The sequence below is a fragment of the Gopherus flavomarginatus genome, chromosome 1 (assembly GCF_025201925.1).
Source record: "Gopherus flavomarginatus isolate rGopFla2 chromosome 1, rGopFla2.mat.asm, whole genome shotgun sequence".
Classification (NCBI taxonomy): domain Eukaryota; kingdom Metazoa; phylum Chordata; order Testudines; family Testudinidae; genus Gopherus; species Gopherus flavomarginatus.
In genome coordinates, this window is record NC_066617.1 from 321,984,403 (window position 1) to 322,003,468 (window position 19,066).

At 45.4% G+C, this 19,066-nt stretch overlaps 1 protein-coding gene across 10 annotated transcripts in view; it reads right to left on the reverse strand.

The window, feature by feature from the left end:
- The window catches only part of NBEA (neurobeachin), an 881,590-nt gene that overhangs the window by 703,209 nt on the left and 159,315 nt on the right, over positions 1-19,066 (reverse strand). The gene's annotated exons all lie outside the window — the stretch shown is intronic.

Here is a 19,066-nt window from a genome sequence, read left to right on the forward strand (position 1 = left end):
TTTTAGATAATTATTAGCTGATGTATCAGGGAAAACAGATTAAATACATCTACACACATTAATCTAGGTATTGGCAATATTAAATCTCGGTGTCTCAAAAACAGAAGTTATTCTCATAAAACTGCTGAGAGGTAGAAAATATCTTCACTTTACGAAGAGAGAAATGTCGCACAAAGACATTAAGGGCCAGATTTTTTCAAGAATTTAGGTACCTAAAAATGCAGATAGATGCCTACAGGTAATTTCAAAAGAACCTAGGCAGCTAACTTCCATTTTGGGAGTCAGGCACCTTAGTGCTTTGAAAATCCCATTAGGTGCCTAAATTCCTCTAAAAGTATGTCCTTAAGTAACCACTAGGAACTGAACCCAAATATCCCAAGTCCCCGTTCGATGCCACAATCAGAAGATCATTCTTCCTCTATGTTACATATTATGTATCATATCATACATATAGGTCAACAATTAGGTGCCTAAAATTAGGTTCCTAATCCATATTCAGACACCTAAACAGAAGTGACCTGATTTTCAAAAGTGATGAGCATCTACTAACCCCTCAATGCGCTATGTCCTGTGACGTTATCTCTTTCCAATTCTGATTTCTCCGACTCCCTGTATCATCCTGTCCCCTATACATTTCATCTAATTTCTTTCCCCCTTTGCTTTCTAACATGACTGAATTACCCTATCCTAAAAAAGGCTCTTTTACCCCATCTGCCACTCCATCTACCATCCCTTTTCCTCCTCCCCTTTAAATCCAGGTGCTTTGACAATGGTGTTTTTTTCCTTTGCCTTGACGACTTCTCCTCCCAGCACAGTCGTCTTAAGACTTACCATAAGAATACAAATGACAGTGCTTTTTAGTCATTTCTATCTTCATCTTACATTCATCCCTGTGCTTTCAATTGTCATTTGTTCCATATCTGGGCTCTCTCATTTTTATATTCAGCCTACTGTTCTACTTTCCACAACTTCATCAGGAGCTTTTCCATCTTCTGCCCTTGTCCATTTTTCATCAGTGTCCCAATGGATTTTGTCCTTGGTCCTCTCTTCTCCTTCTACAACTTATTCCTTGGAAATCTCAACTGCCCAGTCCCACATATGCAACTCTGTCAACTACCAACTGAAGATTTAACTCAGTAAAAACCTCTATTTTCTCTCATCCAAACTCTCTTCTGTCTCTATCATCAACAGCTCAATTATCCCGTCACTCATCAAGGCTCACAAGCTACATGCCATATTCCAAGACAAAAATACTATGTTAAATGCAGTTAAGGTTGAGACTACATATCAGTAACTTAAAAGGGAAATTACATTACAGGGATTAATTATCCCAAATGCAAGCATTAAAACCCAAAGAAATTCATTGTTAAGATTATGCTTTAAAAGAAATCCAAACATATTAAGGCATGGAAACACACAGTTCAGGCAACCAAACAAACTTCACTCTTCCTGATAGCAATGCCATGACAGCAATACCATTATGAAAAACACATTAGTTTTTGTGGTCCCAGATTGCATTAAACTGATTTTAAAAGACATTTTTCATATATTTTAACCCCATCATGGTGTTCACTACAGGATAGAGTCAAAGCTGTTTGGTTACCTTTCACTGTGCACAAATACTTCTAGTCTTCCTCATAGGGCTGACTCTTTACAACTAATAAAATTGTTGCATGCAAGATAATTCCTGACCTGACCCTAACTGTATTATAACAATTAGATAGTCATTAATAAATCAGCTTAATTACAACCTACTTTAATCAAATATAGCCTAAGCACAAAATTGCAATTAACTTTAACTCTGTGAAAAGTTTGAAGAGCCTATGTTAGTCTGTTAAGAAAATCTAGGATGACAAAGACACACAGATTCTAAATTTCTTAAAGGATACAGTTTTTAATTAGTTTTTAACAAACTAATTAACAGCTTTGCTTTTCAATTCTTAGAAAATTCTTTCTGTACTCAATGAGTAAGTGTTGTAAGTTTAGGGAGGATATGCTACATTTTCCATGCATAATAAAGATAATGAATCCTTGCTTTAAGCGCAAAAGATCACTCAACCTTTACTACAGAGTCACAACCAGCCCCTACACAACTATTATTCATTCTCTCTCCCTTGTATATTCATAGATTATTAAGACCAGAAGAGACTATTGTGATCTGATTTTTAGTCTGATCACCTGCATAACAAAGGGTATATAGCATTTCCCTGTAATAATTTCTGCTTCATGTCCAATAGCTGTGCTTGCAGTAAAGCAGCTCTTTTAGAAAAACATCCAGTTTTGATTAAAAAATGTCCAGTGATAGTGAATTTACCACAACCTGTGATTAATTGTTCCAATGATTAATTCTCCCCACTGTTAAAATGTGGACATCATTTCTAGTCTGAATTTGTCTAGCTTCAAATTTTTACTGGTAGACTGGTTGGCTGCTTTAAGCCTAATGCATTTTTTATTAAGGACAGGACTGTGTGTTGTTCTGAGTTTCCTCCACTGAGTTGGTAAGTTTAGATTCTGATGGGGTGATCTCTTCCACATAGAATATGCTTGAGTATGCTCAGTTTTGGCATTCAAATTTTTTATGATATAGCACTCCCCACTAGCTCATACGTGTGGGGTCTTTGCCTAGGCAGCAGGAAGAAAGGATCTTAGCTCCATTAAGGGCCCTCCCCTTGGGTTGGGAGAGGGGGAAGCATTACCTGAGCTGGTGAACTGCCCAGAGGGGCTCAGATAAGCCATTGGCCCCTGGACACTTTGCTGGGGAAGGTATATATGCCCTGACCTCTCCTGTAGTAGTACCGCAGTATCTCTCTTGAAAATTAATCATGCATAATCACCAGGGGCCTCCCCACATAAGGGGTTTCTCACATGATGCAAGCACACTTAGAAGTCCGCAATGCATGCTCAGAGTCTATAGGAGCCATCTTGGTAATTGTCTATTAAAAAAGGTCGTGATTTAAAAAGACAGTTACCTTTTCTGTAACCGGTGTTCGAGATGTGTTGCTAATGTTCACTCCATATTAGGTGTGTGTGCTCGCCAGATGCACTGATGCCTTAAGTTTTTCCCTTAGCAGTATCCGTAGGGGACGGGTTCTGGTGCCCTCTGGAGTGGCACCCACATGGCACGATATAAGGGACGCCGTCAGCTCCCCCATCCTCAGTTCCTTCTTGCCAGAAACTCCGACAGAGGGGAAGGAGGGCAGTTTGTGGAATGAATATGCGCAACACATCTCGAAGAACACCAGTTACAGAAAAGGTAACTGTTTTCTTCTTTGAGTGCTTGCTCATATCCATTCCATATTAGGTGACTCCAAAGCAGTAACCCTGGAGGTGGGTAGGAGTTCACGGACGTATAGATTACAACACAGCTCTGCAGATCCCAGTGTCACCCCTGGCCTGCTAAGTGATGGCATAATGAACAGTAAACGTATGGACGGAGGACCACGTCGCAGCTCTACAGATGTCCAGGATAGGGATGTGCGCCAGGAAGGCCACCGAAGATGCCTGCACTCTCGTCCAGTGCTGGCTCCAGTTTTTTTGCTGCCCCAAGCAAAAACAAAGCCAGAGTGACACCAAAGGGTGGGGGGGAAGGAGTGCCGTCCCTTGAAAAGCGTAGCCCCCAAAAGGGCCGAAATGCTGCCCCTTGAAAAGTGCCGCCTCAAGCACATGTTTGGAACGCTGGTGCCTAGAGGCGGCCCAGCTCTCGTTGAGTGGGCTCTGATGATCGGCGGCGGAGGAATCCCCACCAGGTCACAGCAAGTCCTTATGCATGAGGTAATCCAATTGGAAATCCTCTGTGAGGACACCGGGTGACACTTCATCCTATCCGCTGTAGCGACAAAGAGTTGAGTCAATTTATGGAAAGGCTTGGTACATTCTAAGTAAAAAGCCAAGGCCCTCTGGACATCCAGGGCATGAAGACACCTCTCTTTAATAGTCTTGTGTGCTTTGGGACAGAACCTGGGAAGATGATGTCCTGGTTCATATGGAAGGTGGAGACCACCTTTGCCAGGAAAGCCAGGTGGGGCTGCAACTGAACCTTATCTTCGTAGAAGACCGTGTACGGCAGTTTCAAGATCAAGCCTTTAATTTCCCGAGACTGGTCTTGCCGATGTCATCACCACCAGGAATGTGACCTTCCATGACAAATGAGAAAGGGAGCAGGAACCCAGTTGTTCAAAGGACAGGCCAGCAAGCCTAGGGAGGGCCAAGTTAAGATCCCTCTGCGGGACAGGAGCCCGTACCTGCAGGAAATCTCTCTCCAGCCCTCTCAAGAATCTGACCATCATGTCATGGGAGAACACCGTCTGTCCTTGGATCAGCAGGTAAAAAGTGGAGATCGCTGCAAGATGCACTCTAATGGAAGAGTGAGCTGACTGTGGTCCTGCGACAGCAGGTCTGGTCAGCTGGGCAGGGACCAGGGAGGGGCCGCTAACAGGCTCATGAGCATGTCGAACCAATGACAAGGCCACACTGGGGCAATCATGATAACGTGTGCCTCATCTCTCTTGGTCTTTGCTAGGGCACTTCTGATGAGCGGAATCGAAGGGAACGCGTTCATCAGGCTCCCTGACCATGACAGGAGGAAGGCATCGGAAAGGGAATCCTTGCTCAGACCCTGTTGAGAACAAAACCTGTGGCATTTCCTGTTCTGTCTGGTGGTAAACAGGTCTAGTTGGGGAGTTCCCCACTTTGGAAGATCATGCAAGCTACCTCTGGATGGAGTGACCACTCGTTGTGAGAGGAGAAGTCCCTGCTGAGATGATCTGCCAGCATATTCCTGACGCTGGGAAGGTGACAAGCTTCCAGGTGGATTTCATGGCTGATGCAGAAATCTCACAGGTGGAGCACCTCCTGACAGAGAACTGACGAGCAACACTTCCTCTTACCTATTGATGTAAAACATCGAGGCTGTGTTGTCCGTCAGGACTTGTACCAACTTACCCGACAGGTGGGGCAAGACGACTCCACATGCCAGCTGGACTGCTCAGAGTTCTTTGACATTTATGTGTAACCATGCCTCCTCCGGGGAGGTTGCCAAGATGTGCCTCCCCAGCCGAGGTCCAAGGCATCTGACACCAACTCGATGGAGTGAGGAGGTCTGTTGAACGGAACTCCCCAGGACTGTCCTGCGGTCAGTCCACCATCTCAGCAAAGTAAGTACCGCCTGGGGAATGGTAACCATCTTCTCCAGGGGGTTTCAGGACTGGGAATAGACTGACTCCAGCCATTGTTGCAAGGGCTGCATCCAGAGCCTGGCATGGCAGAACATGCGAGTGTACGCTGCCATGTGCCCCAACAGGCGCAGCCAGACCCTGGCTGTAGTCAGAGGGAACGCGGAGACTTCCGCAATGGGGTTCGCCAACATGTGGAACCTTTCCAGCAGCAGGAACACTCTGGTGCAGCTAGAGTCAAGGATCGTGCCGATGATCTCTATCTTCTGCACTGGCACTAATGTTGACTTTTTATTGTTCACCAGTAGGTCTAGAAAGCGGCATGTAGCTTGAAACACCACAATGTTTGTTTGGACTTGAAACCTGGAGCCACCCTTGACGAGCTAGTCATTGAGGTACGGGTAGATCTGGATACCCCAACACATGAGGTAAGCCGCTACCACCAACATGCACTTGGTACACACCCTCAGTGCTGTCGCCAGGCCAAATGGGAGGATTGTAAACTGGTAAACGGGGCCCCACAGTAAACTGGAGGAAGTGTCTATGTCCTTGAAAGATCGCTATGTGGACATATGCGTCCTTCAAGTTGAGGGTGGCATACCAGTCTCCTGGATTCAGGGATGGGATAATAGAAGCCAGAGACACCATGCAGAACTTTAGTTTCTGTAGGTACTTGTTGAGGTCTCGCAGGTCCAGGATGGTCTGCAGACCCCCCTTGGCCTTTGGGATTAAAAAGTACCGGGAATAAAACCCCTTGTTCCTGTATTTGAGAGGAACTTCTATCACCACACCCAGCTGTAGTAACCCCTTTACCTCCTGCACGAGGAGACACTCGTGAGAGGGGTCCCTGAAGAGGGACAGGGAAGGCAGGTGGACAGGGGAGGTAGAAAGGAACTGGAGGGTATAACCCCATTCCACTGTGGTAAGGACCCAGCGGTGCCAAGTTATAGCAGTCCACACTGGGTGGAAAGGGGAAAGGTGGTCAGAGAACACTGGGAAAGATGGATCCAGGGAATAGTCTGGTAGGTCGCCTTTGAGCGCACCCTCAAAACGACCGTTTGGCCCCCTGCTTGTTACAGGCAGAGCCTGACTGGGCAGAGGATGGAGGCGGGTGGTTCAGGTGGCTCCTGTAACCCTTGGCTCATTTATGGGGTTGATCCTGCGGAGGCTGGCTCGTCTGGCCCTCAGGCTGCTGCAATTTGAACAGCTTAAATGCTGAGACTGGGATGTAGAGATCCAGGGCTTTCAGGATGGTGCAGAAGTCCTTAAGGCCATGCAACTTGCTGTCTATTTGCTCCAAAATAGGGCCCCACCACCGAAGGGCAGGTCCTGCAATGACTGCTGGGCCTCAGTGGACAACCCACAGAGGAGCAACCAAGAGACTTGCCGCATAGAGACAGCAGAAGCCATGGTGCAGGAAGCAGCATCAGCAGCATCCGATGCCGCCTGGAGGGCCACCCGGGCCACAGTTGTGCCCTCATCGAGGATCACTTGGAATTCCTTCTTGGAAGCCTCTGGGAGCAACCCTTCGAAAGTGGCCATGGCTTGCCACATATTAAAGTCACATCAGCCAAGGAGGGCTTGGTGGTTGGCCACTCTCAGCTGAAAGCTGGAAGACTAATAAACCTTACATCCAAAGAGATCCAGCCTCTTCAAGTCTTTATTTTTGGGGGTGGTCCTGGGTTGTCCTTGCCTCCCCTAGTGGTTAACCACCTCAACCACAAGGGAATTAGGGGCTGGGTGGGAGTATAAGTACTCATGTCCTCTGGTTGGCAGGAAGTACTTGCATTTGACCCTTTTAGAGATAGGGGCCAGGGAAGAGGGGAGTCTGCCACAGGACATCAGTGATTTTGAAACCCCTTTGTGGAAGCGGACACACACCCTGGCAGGAGCTGAGGAGCAGAGGACGTCGGAGTCTGAAGGCTCTTCCAATTCATCTGACCTGATGCCCCAGGCTAGAAGCGACCCTCTTCAATAGTTCCTGGTGCACTTTGGTGTCGTACTGAGGAATTGGGTTAGAGGGGCCAATGATAGCCTCATCCAGTGACAACGAGGACGATGCCAGTGCTGTGGGAACCTCCATGTCCATTGGTGGTCCAGCAGCTCGCTCCCCTGGGTTCTTCTAACCTGTGGGGACTTATCCCCTGAAGCCTCGAGCACAAGAAGGGGACTGGATACCAAGGCCACTGGCCTCTCTGAAGTAGCTCTTGTCTAATTGGTGCCGGTTGCTGCATCCCGAAGCTGAGCTGTCCAAGCGAGACTGACTTGGTTGGGCTCTCAAGGACTGACGGTGTTTGGCAGATCTGCAGCGGATACCCAGCGATCCACGCCTCATGCTACTCAACTAATACTGGGACATCAAATGGGACTAGGAGCTACCATGGGTTGGTTGCCAGGAGGATCAGCCTGAGCAGGGTGGCCTTCTTGGAGACAGGTGAGGATGGCCCTTGGAAAAGGTCTGGGCCAGTCCCGGAGTTCTTGCTGGGTGGCGCGTGCCTCAGAGTCTGCGCCAATCTATCAGCAAGGTATGCCACAAGTCCCTCTATCAGTGTCCCCGGTGTGGGGACCAAAGAGGGCACTGCTGAGCCTGCCTCTCCAGTCCTGAGGCAGGACGATTTCGGGCAGGCGAACGCTGGTGGGAAGTCCCTCTTGATGGGGATCGGTACGGCTGAGGTGGGGACAAACGCGTAGGTCTCACCATGGGTTTTCCCCAAGATGGGTATTGTGGGAGCTGGTGTGGACGGCACCATAAGCATCAAGATCTCTTGAGGTGCTCGAAGAGCTTCAGGCATTGACGGCACCAGAAGCTGCCTAGGGCCTGCACCGCTATCTGTGCTTGCAGGCAAAGCATGGGATGGGCTGCACCACTCGACTTGAGGTGGAGACCAAGTTCCCAATGGGGTGTTAAGCTGCCTGGCATGGGTTGTGGCTCACCCCTAGCCCTCTCCTTTCCCTTACGGGAGGTAGGAGATCTTCCCCTCCCAGTCTTTTTCGACTTCTTCACCGGAGCCCTGGAGGGGGACCAATGCCGGCTCATGGTTGGCGCCGTGGTTCTCAGTGTGGAGTTGGACCGCTGCTCCAGTGCTGGAGTGAGTGCTGACTTCATCAGGAGCACTTTCAGATGGATATCATGCTCTCTCCATCCTAGGTTTGAAGGACATGCAGATACGGCACTTGTCACTTATGTGCCCTTCGTCCAAGCATCTTAGGCAGCCGATAGGTGGATCACTGACAGGCATAGGCCATTTGCAATGATCAAAGGGCTTAAAGCCTGGGGACCGGGGCATGCCCCATCCTCTGGCTGAGTCCTGTTCAGGACTAATGAAGAGTTGAGAACTACTACTAAGGATAATGAAGAACTACTAACTATACACAAATATATTACAGGTTTTAAACGTTTGCAAGAACTGAGAATGAAACAACACTAGCCGAAGCAGTAGAAGTTCCAGTACCATCACTGGTGGCAAGAAGGAACTGAGGGTGGGGGAGCTGGTGGTGCCCATTATGCTGTGCCATGCAGGTGCCATTCCACAGGGCACCAGAGCCAGTCCCCTATGGATACTGCTAAGGGAAAAAACTTCTGACACCGGTGCATGTGGGAAGCACACACACATCTAATATGGAATGGACATGAGCAAGCACTCAAAGAACTTTATATTCCTAGTCTGACTTGCGGCTCCTGAAGTACAAAGGCTGCAGCATACTCACAAGGAAGATACTCTCGGCTGCCTGGTCATGCTAGAAAACACAACATGGTGTCAGAAGTGACCACATTTTGCAAGCAGTGGCTGCTTGTCAGAAGCATGTTGGATTTGTACATTTTGTAAACTGCTACACACAGACAAGAAATGCAATCCACAAACCAGCAGGAGCCAAACAGAAGGTACAGAGTACTGAAATACAGACAGTACACAAACATGAAACTAAAAATAAAGCAGTTAAACTAGAAAATAGTATTTAAAAGAATCTGAACGTGGAGGGTTGCAAGCCACTCTGACCTTTATCTTTTAATTGGTAATCTTGCTGAGAATTGGAAGAGACAGGAGCAACACTACCACATCTTTATGAAAGCTTTGGAAGCAGATTAAAAAAAGAAGAGGACATAAGTAGCCATTTTACTGCACAGAGTGTGAGAAGAGGCTCTGAAAGTTTAACACGCACATTCTTACAGCAAACCAACTGAAAATGCTCCCACTTTGGATGAGGTATTAACAATGCTTAAGAACTATTGTAACTCTAAGAAACATATGATGTCTAAACAATACCAGTTCTGGTCTCACCCACACCTAGGAAAAGATTAAATAGGTAAGTATGTCGCAGAGCTGAGGCAAAAACACAGTCTGAATTGACATGCTCCGAGACAAAATTGTGTTCACTGTCACTGATCAAAGGACAAAAGTAAAGATTGAAGCAGCTCATTTTGACTTGCAAAGAGAGAGATTTGCAGAGCCTCACAAACCACAAAGAAACAAAGAAAGATCATGTATGGGTGGCATACTGACAAGTTGATGCAGGCTCTTGCACAAGAGTATTCAGAGCAGCATGGTCAAGGCCTAGCCACTTTATAGAGCAAAGCTGACACACTAAAGCTCACAGAAAGAAACTGAGCACAATTTGTGGAAAGATACACCCGCCTAGAGTTTGCCCAGCTTTTGGAGTAACAAGTCTCTAATATGGAAAATTAAATTACTATTCATCCATGTTAGAGTAGCAAACTTACACAAAAGACACAGCCACAAATCTCTGGCTGAAATAGAATGTGAGCAATCTCATCTGGTAGATACAAGCATCCACACTCCACAGAAACTTAGTATTCTACACTGTACATGAGGAATGTACTTAAAGTTCAAGCTTAATACTGGGGCAGAAGCTAAGGCTTTACCAATTCTTTTCAAACAGATACCAGGTCTCATCCAGATAAAACTGTCTGATGTTGCACTTACAACATATGGCAGTTCCAGAATAGACTCTGAACAGGACACACTAACAGGAGCAACAGACAAAAACAAGCTCAATCCTCAGTTCATCACCACTAAGGCTACTTCTGTGTAGCAAGGGATATGATTCCCAGCTCACATACATGTTGTATGTGAGCTGGGAATCAATGTATAGTGCAAGCTCAATGAATCAGCACAAGTATATATAGTAGCGTAATCATGGCAGCGTGGGTAGTGGTGGCACAGATTAATACTTACCCCATAGAGGTTCAGGTGGGTTTGTACTCAGAATGGCTAAGCCATGTCACCCCCTGCCCATGCTACCATGGCTATGCTATGTTTATAATCGCACAAGCTCTCATTGAGTTAGCGTAAGTATGTGTACAGGAGCTGGGAATCACACCCCTGGTATATAGTGCAGAAATAGCAACAGGCATCCACAACACCACTTGTAGGCAGAGAAGCTTACACAGAGCCACACCTAATACATGGAATAGGTATGCTGCACACCAAGGCACCCAGCACTGAATTGACAGTGCAATATCCAGCAGTATTCGCAGGAACAAGAGTTCTGTGGGAAGCATCCCATATATGCAAATCTATCAGTCACCTGTCATACACAGCTGCAGAAATATACCTTTCGTAGTGACACACACTCAAAGATGCACTCAGGCAGTTAGAAAAGGAAAGGGTCATAGCCAAAGTGAACATACCCACTCCATGAGTTAACAGTGTGGTGATAACTAAAGCTAAATAGCAAGATTAGGATTTGTTTGCATCCCAGAGACCTGAATAAGGCTATACTGAGCCAGTATTATTCCATTCCCACACAAGCAGATGTTCAGTGCCAACAAGCTCGTAAAAGCATATTCACTATAGTAGATAAGAAAGATGGATATTGGGAAGTTACATTAGCTAAGAGTCATCTCAATGGTTCACCTTCAGTACACCGTGGCACATATACAAGTTTCTCCATCTACCTTTTGGAATAAAAGGCAACTTGTGAAGTATTTCAACAAAAGAACAGTGATACATATGGAGCTATTTCAGGATGACATGATAATAGCAGCATCAACTCTGGCAGAACATGATTAGATACTGAAGAAAGTGAAGGCAAGTCTCAGAGTCACAGCACATTAAAGCAGCTGTGAGAAATACAGAAGAAATACTATAACTGGACAGCAAACCCACTATCTGTGTTCCATTATTGAGATCTGATATGAACTGAAACACAAGGATGGTAATCAGCAAGGTTTGTAGCTACAGGTCCAGAGCCATAGTCATAGCACACTGAGATATCTACAGGGGAAACATACAGATGTAAGAGAAAGCACCTAGACACCTGACTGTACCATAGCAGAAACAGATATACAACAGATATCTAAATCAGAAGAATCATATGAGCAGCAATTGGTAACTGCACAAGATGAGGAGTAATCAGAATCAAAACCAGTATCTTCTGAGACACAGGTTGCATCAGAACCATCAGAAAATAAATTCACAAGAAGTGGACATTAGGTATGCATGCCAGCGCAATACTGTGACTTGTGTTATAATTATATACCAGAACTAGTCTAAGATCCAACAGGGTAAGTATTAAACTCTAATCTGTACAGACAAAGATTAACCAGCAAGCAGTCAGCAGTGTTGTAAGAGTCTTCTCATGCCTCAGGTCTGGTGCTGAGGCCATTGTTTGAGAAGTTGTTTTTTGGAGGAATTTTAAGAATTAAGAAAGGGAGATGTGGTACATTGTGGTACAGTCTCTTTAATACTAGCCACGCATAATCACCAGAGAGCCTCCAAGTGCAAGGGGGTCTCACACGATCACATAATTGTAGAAATGCAGCACTAGAAGGAACTTTGATTGGTTATCTAGTCCAGGGGTTTTCAACTTTTTCTCTAAGGCCCCCTCAATATGCTATAAAAACTCCACGGCCCACTTGTGCCACAACAACTGTTCTTCTGCATCTAAAACCAGGGCCAGCATTAGGGAGGTAGCAAGTAGGGCAATTGCCCTGTGTCCCATGGCACAGGGTGCCTTGCAAAGCTAATTTGCTCAGGCTTTGACTTCAGCCCCAGGTGGTGGGACTTTGAGCCCCAGGCTTCAGCCCCAGGTGGTGGAGCTTTGGCTTCATGCAGGTCTAATGCCAGACCTGCTTGGCAGACATCCTGACACTGGCGTGTGGCCCCCCAGTGGGTCCCCGACCCCTGGTTGAGAACCACTGATCTAGTACAATCCCCTGCACTAAGGCAGGACTAAGTATTATCTAGACCATCCCTGACAGGTGTTTGTCTAACCTAGGGGTCGGTAAGCACCCTGGCAGGCCGGGCCAGTTTGTTTACCTGCTGCATCCGCAGGCTTGGCTGATTGTGGCTCCCACTGGCCAATGGGGGCGGCAGGAAGCCACGGCCAGCACATCCTTTGGCCCATGCCACTTCCCGCAACTGCCATTGACCTGGCGTGGGAGCCACGATCAGCCAAACCTGCGGACATGGCCAGTAAACAAACTGGCCCGGCCCGCCAGGGTCCTTACCCTGGCAAGTCACGTGCCAGAGGCTGCCAACCCCTGGTCTAACGTGTTCTTAAAATCTCCAGCAATGTTCCAGTGCTTAACTACCCTTACAGTTAGGAAATTGTTCCTAATGTCTAATCTAAATCTCTCTTTCTGCAATTTATTTATTTTCCTGTCCTCAGTGGTCAAGATGAACAATTTATCATCCTGCTTTTTATAAAAACCTTTTAAGTATTTGAAGACTACTATATTTGCTCAGTTTTCTCTTCTTCAGACTCAATAAACCCATTTTTTTCTATCTTTTCTTGTAGGTCACGTTTTCTAGATCTTTAATCATTTCTTTTGCTCTCCTCCGGACTTTCTCCAATTTGTTTACCTCTTTCCCAAAGTGTGGCACTCACAACTGGGCACAGTACTCCATTTGAGACCTTATCAGTGCTGAGCAGATTTGAAGAAATATTTCTCATGTCTTGCTTACAACACTCTTGCTAATAAATCCTAAAACGATGTTCACTTTTTCCCCCAACAGTATTACACTGTTGACTCATTTAGTTTGTGATCCACTACAACCCCTAGATCCTTTTCTGCAGTACTCCTTCCTAAGCAGCCATTTCCCATTTTGTGTTTAGGCAACTGATTATCCCTTCATAAGCATAATATTTTGCATCTGTTCTTATTGAATTTCACCCTATTTATTTCAGACCACTTCTCTAGTTAGTCAAGATCATTTTGAATTCTAATCCTGTCCTCCAAAGCACTTGAAATCCCTCCCAGCTTGGTACACCCAAAAACTTTATACGCATACTTTCTATGCCATTACCAAATCATTTACGAATATATTGAATAGATCAACAATTGGGCCCAACTCAATCTGCTCCATTCATAACTGCTCTCTGAGTACAGTTTTCCAACCAGTCATGCACTCACTTTATAGTACATTCATCTAGACCAGGGGTAGGCAACCTATGACACGTGTGCCGAAGGCGGCATGTGAGCTGATTTTCAGTGGCACTCACACTGCCCGGGTACTGGCCACCAGTCCGGGGGGATCTGCATTTTAATTTAATTTTAAATTAAGCTTCTTAAATATTTAAAAAAACATATTTACTTTACATAAAACAATAGTTTAGTTATATATTATAGAGACTTATAGAAAGACCTTCTAAAAATGTTAAAATGTATTACTGGCACACCAAACCTCAAATTAGAGTGAATAAATGAAGACTTGGCACACCACTTCTGAAAGGTTGCCAACCCCTGATCTAGACTATATTTCCCTAGTTTGCTTATGACAATGTCATATGAAACAGTAACAAAAGCCTCCCTAAAGTTCAGATATATCACACTTACTTACTGCTTCCTTCCATCCACAAGGCTTGTTAATCTAACAAAGAACGATATTCGGTTGTTTTGATATGATTTGTTCTTGACAAATCCATGCTGACTGCTACTTATCACCTTATCTTCTATGATGCATGCACACTCAAGTGTCTGCATGCTCAGTCTGTAGGAGACATCTTTTTATGCATCTAATAAAAAGATTCCAACTTTAATCTCACTTAAGGTTTCTGCAGTACAGAAGCTGCAGTTTACTCAAGGAAGATGCTACTGGCTGCCTAACCGACCTAGAAAGCACTGTATTTTTGGCTAGAGCCCTCTCACTTACCTAGTCCATGCTTTCCCTTACCAGGGAAACTGTGGCACAGCTGAGTGCTGCTGCAGCTAAGACATCAGCTGACAGTGAGAAAACTGAGGCAGTTCAGGAGGATTGCATAATATAGGATTCGCACCCAGGCCTGGGAAGGATACATAGGAAGCAGCCACAACGCCCTTTTCAGAAGGTGGCCATGGATACTGAGGAATGTCTTAGTCAAGTGACTCTGATTCACAGTTCACATGAGAGTGAAGCAGAGAGAGGAATCTATCTGTGGGGAAGGATAATAAGATTATCCCAAAGAGGTGAGATGGTGTCCTTATATACCCACCTCGGGGTGGAAACAGACACCTGCAGAGCGTATGCCAAACTTGGGGAGGGATATTGCGGGACACCTTAGTCAAGGGTCTATCAAACCCGACGTGGAAGTGGGGCAGAGAGAAGAATAAGTCCCTTAATGCTTTGTTAAGACCAGCTTTGCAGGGGGCCCTGGGACCACCCAAACTATCAGGAGGGTGCTTCCTACACCATGCCAAAGGGAAGCACTACTATCACTTAAAGTTAGAGAATGATGGACAAGAGAGGTGATTCGGAAGTAAAAATCAAGCAAGGGTCCATGTTGGCAACTGCCAGGTCTTCAAGACACTCAAAGTATGAGATGGGCAGAATTTGAGGGCCGGTTCCTAGGAGCTAGCAAATACCTCATTCAGGCACAGCTAGACCTCCTTGGAGCCTTGATTCTTAACCGATTCTGTCTTAGTGCAAAGCAACTAACACCATGAACATTCAGATGTATGCTGAGGGGGTGTCAAACAGATAGCTAAGGGTTAATGTCTCTTTCACTTGAAAAAAAGTAACCTGAAACACCTGACCAGAGGACCAATCAGGTAACAAGACTTTTTCAAATCTGGGTGGAGGGAAGTTTGTGTGAGAGTCCTTTGTTCTGGTCTTGAATCTGTCCCTCTCGGCTATGGGAAGGATTTTTTCTATTTCCTGCTTTCTAATCTTCTGTTTCCAAGTTGTGAGTACAAAGATAGGGGGGTTTTTTTTTGTATTTACATGTATGTAGTTGCTGGAGTGCTTTGAATTGTATTCTTTTTGAATAAGGCTGTTTATTCATAATTCTTTTAAGCAATTGACCCTGTATTTGTCACCTTAATACAGAGAGACCATTTTTAATGTATTTTTCTTTCTTTTTAAGACCTGTTGGAGTTTTTCTTTAGTGGGGAACTCCAGGGAATTGAGTCTGTGCTCACCAGGGAATTGGTGGGAGGAAGTAGTCAGGGGGAAATCTGTGTGTGTTAGATTTACTAGCCTGACTTTGCATTCCCTCTGGGTGAGGGGGGAAGAGAGATTAGCTCTCGGTACTTCTGTTTTCCAAGGCTGGAAACAGGGAGGGTGGAATCCCTCTGTTTAGATTCACGGAGCTTGTTTCTGTGTATCTCTCCAGGAACACCTGGAAGGTGGAAGGGAAAAGGTTTATTTCCCTTTGTTGTGAGACTCAAGGGATTTGGGTCTTGGGGTCCCCAGGGAAGGTTTGGGGGGACCAGAGTGCCCCAAAACACTCTAATTTTTTTGGGTGGTGGCAGCTTTACCAGGTCCAAGCTGGTAACTAAGCTTGGAGGTTTTCATGCTAACCTCCATATTTTGGACGCTAAGGTCCAAATCTGGGACTAGGTTTGACAGGGGTGTGTGTGTGTGTGTGAAGGAATTTACTCAACATGGGGCAAATCCTTCTCTGAATTTGACACTACAGGCTGAGGTTGCGCCAAATCTTTAGAGGCTGGGCTTGGCCTATGAAAATAATTTGGCCCTAATATTAGAATGGGTAAACTGTGGGCTGGCATCAGACATAAATTTGGGTCATTATTGAGCAGCATATTTTGCATGGGGATATCAGACTTCCAGAACCTAACAGCAGGTTTTAGTTAGGTTACTGGAGAGGTGGTTTGTATCAGAACAACAAAGGGTAAGCAAAGGAGGATTTAAAAAGGGCTACGGAATTTAGGGACCTGCAATGGGAGGAGAGCTCTGACACCCTGACCCTCAAAATTCCAAAAAACACTTAAGATGACAAAGTGAGTCATAACTATTACAAAAGTGATGGAAGGCTGGGATTGGATTGGCTTAGTCAAAGTAGTATGGATCTGACTACTGTAGAGGCTGTTGGTGCAAGTTTCCTCACAGGGAGGGGAGTTAGCTTAGAAAAGGAAATTTAAGTTCATAATGACATTAAAAAGTGCACATTCTTCGGTGGATTGGGATCCCATTCATTCAGGATTGGAGGAATTATATCTACAGTATAGGAGCCCAATGAATAATGCCCATGGTGGCATTCAAATGCATACAAGGGTATAGAGGCCCCTGTCAGGGAAAATACTCCAGAGGTACATATGTGGTAAATTCTTCCTATTTATCCGTTCATTCTGGATCAAGTGAAAGGTCACGAGTAGGTGATGATATATGGGCACAATATTGTTTATTTGGCCCACAGACAAGTGGACAATTCCTCTCGGAAGTTTAATTGCTAGGCCTCAGCAGTGAGGCTGCTCTGTTCAGCATAGATGGCTGTATATGCTCTGGGGGCATGGGAACAGATCAGGACGTTGAGTGTTTGGATCTGTAGGCAAAGTATTATGCATTGCAGACACAGTCAGTCAATTCACTTGGAGGGACTCACAGTTGGGCCTTCACGGTGACGTGATTCTGAGTTGGTATGGCAGAAGTGATATGCTCTAGGACCAGCTGATGCCCCTCTTACACTCTGACAACCAGGAAATAGCCACTTGAAATCATCATTGTACACTGAGCAAAAATTACTAGGGATTTTGTAAGGGGTTGGCTTAATCAAGGCAAAAAGCTGATATGAGGCAGATCCCGGATCTTTCCCCAAGTGTGATTGTAAACTGCTCTAAAATAATGCAGGGAAGAATATAGCAAGGACCTGATTAGCCTGCATGATGCAGGCAAAGGACCTCTTCCATTCAGTTTGTACAGTGCCTACCACAATGGATACCCATTCTTGGCTGGTCTTTAAGCACTACTGTAATAAACATGATTAATAAGAATACGGGTGAATTGGAAAGTGGCTAAATTTGTATGCGATTATATTTGGTACCTGAATTATTCAAGGGAGATGAGATGTACCTCTCCAACAGGGGAGCAGATATATTTTTGAAGAAAAGGAAATTTTGAACTATTTGGGAACACAACTGGAGGGTGAAGGGAAGTCAGCCAAACTAATTACTGCCTCTTTGTGGCAGATGTCCACTGCATGGAGCTAGAATTCAGGATGTGACAAAGTGTCACTGATCAAGAGACTGATCAAGCCCTTGGACCACTACCCCTTCCTACTTCTCCATGTGGGCACCAATGATACTTCCAAGAAGGACCTTGAGCTGATCACTGCGGACTATGTGCCTCTGGGAAGAAGGATAAAGGAGTTTGAGGCACAAGTCATGTTCTCATCCATCCTCTTTGTTGAAGGAAAAGACCCAGAGCTTCAGTGTGAAACTGGAGAAAAGCCTGTTGAGAGTCTTTGGATTAAGTTTAGAGGTGAGAGCATAAAGGGTGATATTGTGGTGTGCATCTGCAATAGACCACGAAACTAGAAGGATGAGGTAGACAAGGCTTTCTTCAGACAACTAACAGAAGTTTCTCGATCACATGCCCTAGTTCTCATGAGGGATGAGAATCACCCTGACATCTGCTGGAAGAGCAATACAGCAGTGCACAGACAATCCAGGAAGTTTTTGGAGAGTGTTGGGGATGAATTCCTGGTGCAAGTGCTGGAGGAACCAACTAGGGACCTTGCTCGCCTTGACCTGCTGCTCAGAAACAGGGAAGAATTTAGTTTAGTTTTAGTTAGGGTTGGTCCTGCTTTGATCAGGGAGTTGGACTAGATGACCACCTGAGGTCTCTTCCAACCCTAATCTTATATGATTCTATGAATTGGTAGGGGAAATAGAAGTGGATGACAACCTGGGCAGCAGCGACCATGAGATAGTCGAGTCCAGGATCCTGACAAAAGGAGGAAAGGAGAGCAGAAGAATACAGACCCTGGACTTCAGAAAAGCAGATTTTGACTCCCTCAGGGAACTGATGGGCAAGATCCCTTGGGAGGCTAACATGAGGGGGAAAGGAATCCAGGAGAGCTGGCTGTATTTTAAAGAAATCTTATCGAGAACACAGGAACAAACGATCCCAATGTGCAGAAAGAATAGTAAATATGGCAGGTGACTAGGTTGGCTTAACAGAGAAATCTTCGGTGAGCTTAAACACAAAAAGGAAGCTTATAAGAAGTGAAAACTTGGACAGATATCTAGGGAGGGATATAAAATATTATTTGAGCATGCAGGGGTATAATCAGGAAGGCCAAAGCACAACTGGAGTTGCATCTTGCAAAGGCTGTGAAGGGTAACAAAAAGGGTTTCTACAGGTACGTTAGCAACAAGAAGGTGATAAGAGAAAGTATGGGACCTTTACTGAATGGGGGTGGCAACCTAGTGACAGATGTGGAAAAAGCTGAAGTACTCAATGCTTTTTTTTGCCTCAGTCTTCACAGACAAGGTCAGCTCCCAGACTGCTGCACTGGGCAACACAGTATGGAGAGGAGGTGAGCAGCCCTCAGTGATGAAAGAACAGATTCAGGACTATTTTAGAAAAACTAGACATGCACAAGTCCATGGGGCCGGATATGCATCTGAGGGTGCTGAGGGAGTTGGCTGATGTGATTGCAGAGCCACTGGCCATAATCTCTGAAAACTCATGATGATTGGGGGAGGTTCTGGA